We start from the raw sequence: 7,980 nt of genomic DNA on the forward strand, positions 1-7,980 counted from the left end.
TTTTTTATTTTTATTTTTGAAAGGTGTTTGGTTTTGGTGAAACCTGTCCAACTAATTTGAAAAGCGTTTGATATGTGTATTCTGTGATAACACAGACTAACCTATATATGTGTATTCTGGCTTTTTAAATACAAAATACTATTGGGTCACAGCGATTGACTTAAATTTTGATCAATAATTGATTTAATCGTTACCAAACTTGAGTCAAAACCGAACAAGTAAATATCACTAACATTAATCTTCTGTATTGAGCAGATGGTGCAATTACATATAAGAATATCAAATTATTAGAAAATTAAAACCAAACTCAGAGCTTTCAGTTGGTCATTCAAGTCAACATTCATTAAATTAATAAGAGCAAAAACTTAGTACACGACCCATTTTGTCTTGTTTTTGTACCTGATGTGGAAATTTATGTATAACATTCTTATTAATAACTTGATTTAGGAATGAGCAACCGATTGCTACGGTACTGAACCGGTACCGATTTGGTACCGTCGGTACCGAATCGAGACCAATCTTTTGAGTTTCGGTAAGGTACCGGTATTTTCTGAATTTTACCTTCAACGCCGAACCAAATATTTTGATACCGGTACCATTACCGATCTCATTCATAACTTGATTAGTTGTAGTTCATTATTCTTTCCGGTTAAAATTCTTTATTTTTTCTAACATAAGTAATTCAAGTATTTTTTTTAATCATGCAAACTTAGTCTTGGTAACTTATTGTCTGTTTTAATTTGTAGCTTTATTGTGTGTTTTATTTTAATCATGCAAACTTAAACTTTGTAATTTATGATCTATTTTGGTATTTGTAGCTTTATCATTCTCTTTATTTTAACTGTTGGAATTTATAACTTTATCACCCAATTTATCAATAGTTTGGGTTAAACACCTTGTTAGTGGGCAGACGCTCTCCCATGCCATTCCTTTTTATCGGAACAATATAGTGGGACTTTATAAGTATATCGTCTATTTTCTTAATTTGGTCGTATGAGATTGGAATTGGTAGCTTTATCTTATGTGTTATTTAACCATCGTACTTGTAATTTGTAACTTAGTAATCAGATTCCTGGTTTTTCATGTTGTTGGTATAAGCCAACCATTACACCTCAGCTCGGGTGAATTTCACAACCCAAAAACATGTATTTATGATAACATGTTATTATTACTTGGCGTATGCATTTTTTGGTCCAGTTATGCTAAGTCATATATTGTCAACGTAGGGGCCAATAATGGATGGAATTAGCGTATTACACACACTCATACGCGCCATACAATTAAACTACTATCTTTATTTTTAGATGGATAAACCAACTTTGGTTTGCCTAATAGTATACAAGCAAATTTAAACTAACATTTGTTGCGACACCAGATCTAACTAACTCGTTTTATAACATCATATAGTTATGCATTGTTCATAGTTAACTCCTTACATCCAACTCTAATCACAATAGCTTCATTTCTTATTCATTTATATAAATCATTTGTTCACTTACACCGGTCACGCCCTCGCCACATCGCCCTAAACAATTACCGACTGAATTCTCTTTGCACATCTCCGCACAACAAACTGACGTCATACCGAACACATCCCCATTATATATATATATATATATATATATATATATATATATATATAATGAGTATCATTACAAAACTGTTAAATTATTTAAGAACTTGAAGCAACCCTTGAAAACTAACGTTTTTTATAAAAACATTTGTATGCTAATATTATTTGAGTGTAGATTTATCATTTTTTATATCTATATTTACGATTACAATTTTGAATATAGTTTTTATACATATCTATGTTTTGTATTACACCTATGTAAATTTGTTAGTACATAAATTTTACACATATGTAAACTTGTGATTAATATATGTAATAAAAAGTTTTAATATAAAATATGATAAAACTAATCCTAAATAATGTTAATATATAAAAAAAAATTTAAAAATGTTTGGTTGTTTAGAGTTCCTAAAAGTTCTTAAATTTTTTTAGAGTTCTTAAATGATACCAACCCTATGTATGTATGTATGTATGTATGTATGTATGTATGTATGTATGTATGTATATATATATATATATTCCTAAACATCAACATATATACTACTAACCTTTTATACATCCGTTCATCATTTATATATCCTTCATAAGACATTTCATATAGTATACACTTACCACTTAAGGTAAGTGTATTAACTAACACATAGGAGTATGCACAGACCCGAAAAAACATAACAAAGAATAGGGGCTAGAAACTCACGTGTCCTACTTCTTTCTGAGATTATTGTCACACATCTTCTTAGCTGGGCACGATTAACTTTGTAGCAATTAACAAGCATATTATATCATATTTCTTGATTAATGAAATTAATAGCTAACAAGCATTTACTAAAAACCTCATCGAAAAACTGAAGTTCAAACCCCCCTATACGTTTCCATTACATATGTTCCGTATATGCCAAGCGACTTATATAAAAAAATGAGTTCAAAAGTCAATTTGAAGGTTCATTAGTTTCATTTTATTGACTTTTATTTACTTATTCTGTCATTCTTTATGATTTATCTGATTTCAAAAATTTGAAACAAAAAATAAAATTTTCAATGAATTTAAAATATGTCTATTTTAGATTACTCCAAATTAACACATATTTTTTACAAAATATTGCAAAAATTATTTTTTTATCGATTGGGTCGTATATGTCAAGCGGCATATGCGATGTATATGTCAAGCAACATATCTGCCGTATATGTACACTTATACATATACGTTTGTATATCCATATACGCCCATACTTATACGTTGGGCACATATCCACCGGATATATGTAGGTCAGCTCATCTTTAACGCGTTTTTATGGTTTTTCTGCGATTCCGGCACCGTCAGCCGCCGTTAACCACCACGTTTGGCCGGATTTTGATTGTTTATGGTCCAGGTAGCTTGGGTGGTCTAGATCCAAGCTAAGGTAACCCTTAAGCATGTTTTAATGGATTAAACACCCGATAAAAGCAAAATCTAGATCCAAATGACTCGTTCGGCATCCCGGGGCTGCGGTGTTGGGTTCTATAATGCTGGGTCAGCTGAGATAAATGATTTCTTATCTTCGGTTGCTCTGGGATCGTTGATTAGAATGGTGTAGAGAGTGTTTGGCTTAAGTGTGTTTTTTATAGTGTAGGCTAAGGTATAGAATGATGGAGATGGAAAGGATTTAGGATTTAAGAGATATTTATACTCCTAAAGCCCATGGACCTTAGGCTCATCGTCATCTTAAGTGCATGATTAATTCCATCTATTTTAGTCTACCATCATTTTATCATTATTATTATATTATTATTATTTTTCTACTTACTCAAATTAATTCTTCCAACATAAATAATTTTTTAATATTATTCATAGAAATTTCGGAATGTTACAAAAAGACGAACAACAAACAAGTTGCGCCACTAGGCTTTCTAGATATCAAAACCAAGTCTTTTATAAACTACGTTATTGATATTTAAGTCTAAACTTTACTATGCATAATATGTTGAACTTGGTTGGTTAAGTATATGTTTTTAATTTAATTAAATAACCTAATGAAAAGTAGACAAAAAGATCCAGATCTTACATTACGGTAACAATGTGAAATAATTTAATTAAACATAATAACGATGTGAAATGAGCATTTGAACATAGTTTCGTTCAAAATTGTTAACTAAAAATGTATATAACTAATAAACCAAACCTAAAAATGAAGATGAAAATAAAACCATGGTAATTTTGGGCAATGGACTTTTGAGTGGTGCATTGACTCCTCATTCAAGATAGGTATACATGAGCCTACTGGACTCGTCTACTCGTCAAAACAGTTGGGTTTGTTCATTTACAGAATTCACACATCACTTTTCTTGAAGAATTAAATACAATAAATAAATAAAAATAGGTTTTCAATTGGGCCAAGTTCGTTTTTACACTTCTCTTCTTCTTTATTCTCTTATATGCAATTCCCGAAATATTGCCGTCACCAGCCGGAAAAACTTTGAGCAACAAACTTTGAGCAACTTTTTTTTTTAAACTTTAGTACTTATACAGCACATAATCTAGAGGGTCAATTATAAAAAGACGCTCCTAAAACTTTAATACTTATAATCTAGAGTATTCCGGTAGTTTGGCTACCGGAGGGTCATCGGACCCTCATGACCTCCCATAAATCCGTCTCTGTTAGTCGGGGTTAGTTTAGATTACACCAATACACATCAGGTCAAAATTACGGCATGGTGTAAATATGTTTGAATAATATATACTATTAGGATTTAGCGAGCCCTAACATGTGTAACTTTAAGACCAAGTCAGATTTGGTCGGTCATTTTGGGCTTAATGGGCTTAATAATACACATGTATAACAAACATGCAATTTAATTTTGGGCCATACAAAACCTTAACATGTATTCTTAGGTTAGTCTATGTTACACCGTCACACATTATAAGGTTATAGTTATACCAAGTTATTTTAGGCCTATCATTGATATCAATAACCAATTATATTTTCATACTCTAAGCCCTAAGGGGCTTTGACATGTGTAGTAGGGGGCTAATTTAGATTACACCAAATAGCATTACATCATAAGGGGTAGGGTGGTTGTTTTTCCATCACTTGCAACACCTAATGAGGGTGTGTCACATCATCCCACCACATTTCATCACTAGTGATGGAATTTAGTGAGGGTGGAGATAGTGTGATGGGTTTTGGTATGTGTGTGTGTATATATATATATATGTTTTTGTGTGAGTGAAAGGAGTGTATTTGGGGTATATATATATATATATATATATATATATATAGAGAGAGAGAGAGAGAGAGAGTTCCATTTGCTAACCCATCACTCTAACCCATGGAACACATGATCACCATCACGCTAACCCACCCATCACTCGTGATGGGAGCCCCATCACGGACCACCCCCACCCGCCTAACAATCACTTCGGCCTATTAATACATCCAATGGCAACCGGTTGGGGGGGGGGGGGGATTTTGGATGAAAGCATACTACAACCTAAAATGAAAATTGCATATCTGCCGAAATTTCTTCCTATTTTGTAGCCATCCACTACACATAGCCTTAACAAAGAGACGGATTTATGAAACAAGTATTATGAACACCGAGTGCTTTCCATAAATTTTAAATTACTCATATTGATCATGTAATTTTGTAAACACTCTCTAGCTCGCTAGAATCTGCTTCCCAAGAAAACTTTCTACAATCTTGCCGCAGCTGTGTTCCCGAGTTCATTTAAGAAAAGAAAGGGAAAGAAAAGAAATTTTTCTTTTCTTATCTTTTCTTTTGGTATCTTCTCTTTTGCTTCAACTTATTTTCCTTCCTAATCTTTCTAATTTGGAAAGATACAATTTTTTTTATTTTACTCATCATTTTCCCTTCCCTCCTTTTCTTTCTTTAAATGAAACTCGGGAATACCACTTTTAAATTTTCCTTCTTTTTCCTTTCTTAAATGAAACTCGGGAACACAACATATTTTTTCCATCCCTCATTTTCCTTCCCTTTCCTCAGTTAAATGAAACTCCGGAACACAGTGTTGATGTGGTTTAGTAAAAGTGTGCAAACTTTTTAAGATAAAAGTTACTGAATTATCAAGAAATATTCAAATGTAAGGTTTTTCATTCCATGCGCAACCAGGAGAGTGGTAGAGGACCATCCTACAAAACAAGTAATATATGGTACGATAATAATTTAGGTTTCCCATTAATTTAGCACAGTAACCGTAAAAGGTCGCGCTTAATGGAAATCAATTAAGTAATATAGTATACTATTTTAGTACATCCGTGTTCTTGTTTATTATATTTGTATTGATCATGTGTATTTGTACCTAATGATATGTTTATTCTCAATTGATGATGTCATACTATATAATTACGAACTGAACTGATATTGTTAGTGATTAGTTATCTGAAAATTGTATACATACACGTACAATATATCAAAAAGCCAGACAATCATACCCATTTATCTACTCATTGATGCTAAGAATTAACACCAAGAACAACGAAATTGAACCGTCAAAATGATTTATCATTATCGACAATGAATTAAATACAAGTACAAAAGGAATTAAAACGAAATCAGTAAACGATTGAATCTACATGCTTATGTAAACCTAATGCCCCCAAGTTCTTTCTTGTGTTACTGCTAAAATTCTTGTACGAGAGAGAACCTTTTTGTTCTCACTTTTGTTTTTCTTTTCTAGAAAATGCCATGTAATTTCCCGTTTATATGTTGAGGAAACTCTAATTTTGTAACCAATCTTGATGAATTATACGAATGGAGAGAGTTTAACCTCTATTTCATGAAATCTTTAGTCTTCTTAGCCATCTGATCAATCTATGAATCAACAGACAGATCAACCGCATTTTAAAGTAAACGCAATTTAGAGCATTAGCGCCAACAATCTTGACGCTTCCGCTAATGCCCTTATTTCTTGTAGTGTCAATGTTGATCAATTAATGTTGCTATAGTCAACTAATGTCAAATAAATGTTAGTAGTGTTGCAATATATGATCAACCCAGTCGCAAAACAATCGTTTTTACCCAAAATCGTAAAAAGCTATTTGCCAACTCATTTTTGTCGCAAATCAATCGTAAAAAGTGATATGCAGCAGAAAACGCAGTCCCAAAAACCCGATTTTCTATTACTGAAAGAACTAATTAACGAATGCCACCATTAGGATATTGTGATGGTGCAAGATATTATTGAGATATTGTCGATGGTGCGAGATTCACCTTTTGGACTTGGAGCTCAATATGAAACTCTAAGTTAATTAACAACTTTTTTAAAGGCAAATAATACTCCTACTCTACTTAATTTACACTAATAAATTTTAAACTACTCCTTTGCCCGGTTTGAACCCAAGACCTCCTCTTTAATAAGCAAATGCCTCAACCAAATGGGTTAGCCTCACATTGGCAAGGTAAGCAACAACGACTAAAACAACCATCAACAAAGATCACCGATCCTGATAACAGAGATATCAACATGTATTCTAAGGTAATCAACAATGATTAAGACAACCAGGACACATGTCGTGCCCTTCATTTTATGAATACGTACCAAGAAAAGGAAGCTCATATTTTACTCAATGTCCAGATCATCAAAGAACTTCAAAATTCGTCTTCAACAAATTAAAAGTCATCCGCACAATCTCCAACTTGCCCTGTATCTCATTAGCACAAAATAAATTGTACAAAGTCCTAGAGTTTCGGTTTTGCGGGTAGCTTGAAACTATAGGAACCATTGACTCATAAGTGGACCCAGTTAAACTACTTTGATTTGTCTGGATATCATGTCCACCAAAACTATAACTTTAAACTAGACAGAATGGACGTCTTGTAATCCAAATTAATCCACATATTTAATTTTGCTCTCTTGCCCTAGCTAGCTTCTCATTAGATACTAATACAAATTGCCTTTAAAGAAAAGGTAATCATGTAAGGAGTATCAAATATAGTGATCTGATTCAGTCCAAGTTTTCCTTAACAACCAATAGTATAGAAGAAATTCGAAAGTGAGCTGTTGATTGGCAATAGATCCCAAACCTTAATGTGAATTTCACTAAAAAAATTGAAAACAAAGATAATAGACGATGACGATCACTTAGTAATTAGTATATGCATCATGATTGTTTAAGAATACTTGAAGAACATCAATATAGGGAAAATCATATATAGTAGCAAAATATGGTGTTAATTGTGATTTATGATAAGTGAAACTGTTACATATATACAGTTATTAACAAGAAGACGGTATTTTGGAAAGCAGGGCAGGAATTTGCTAGAGATTTTCGAGGACGACCCAATTCATAAGGACTGAAGTTATATATATGATCTACGATTAACCCAATTGATAAGGACTTACACTCTCCAACTCTCTTCTAATTATTACATTTTTTTACAAACCACTGGATATGAATCCTAACAGTTTG

Source organism: Bidens hawaiensis, unplaced genomic scaffold (assembly GCF_021521415.1).
Source record: "Bidens hawaiensis isolate Kalapana, Puna unplaced genomic scaffold, B.hawaiensis_p1.1 tig00025775_1, whole genome shotgun sequence".
NCBI lineage: Eukaryota > Viridiplantae > Streptophyta > Magnoliopsida > Asterales > Asteraceae > Bidens > Bidens hawaiensis.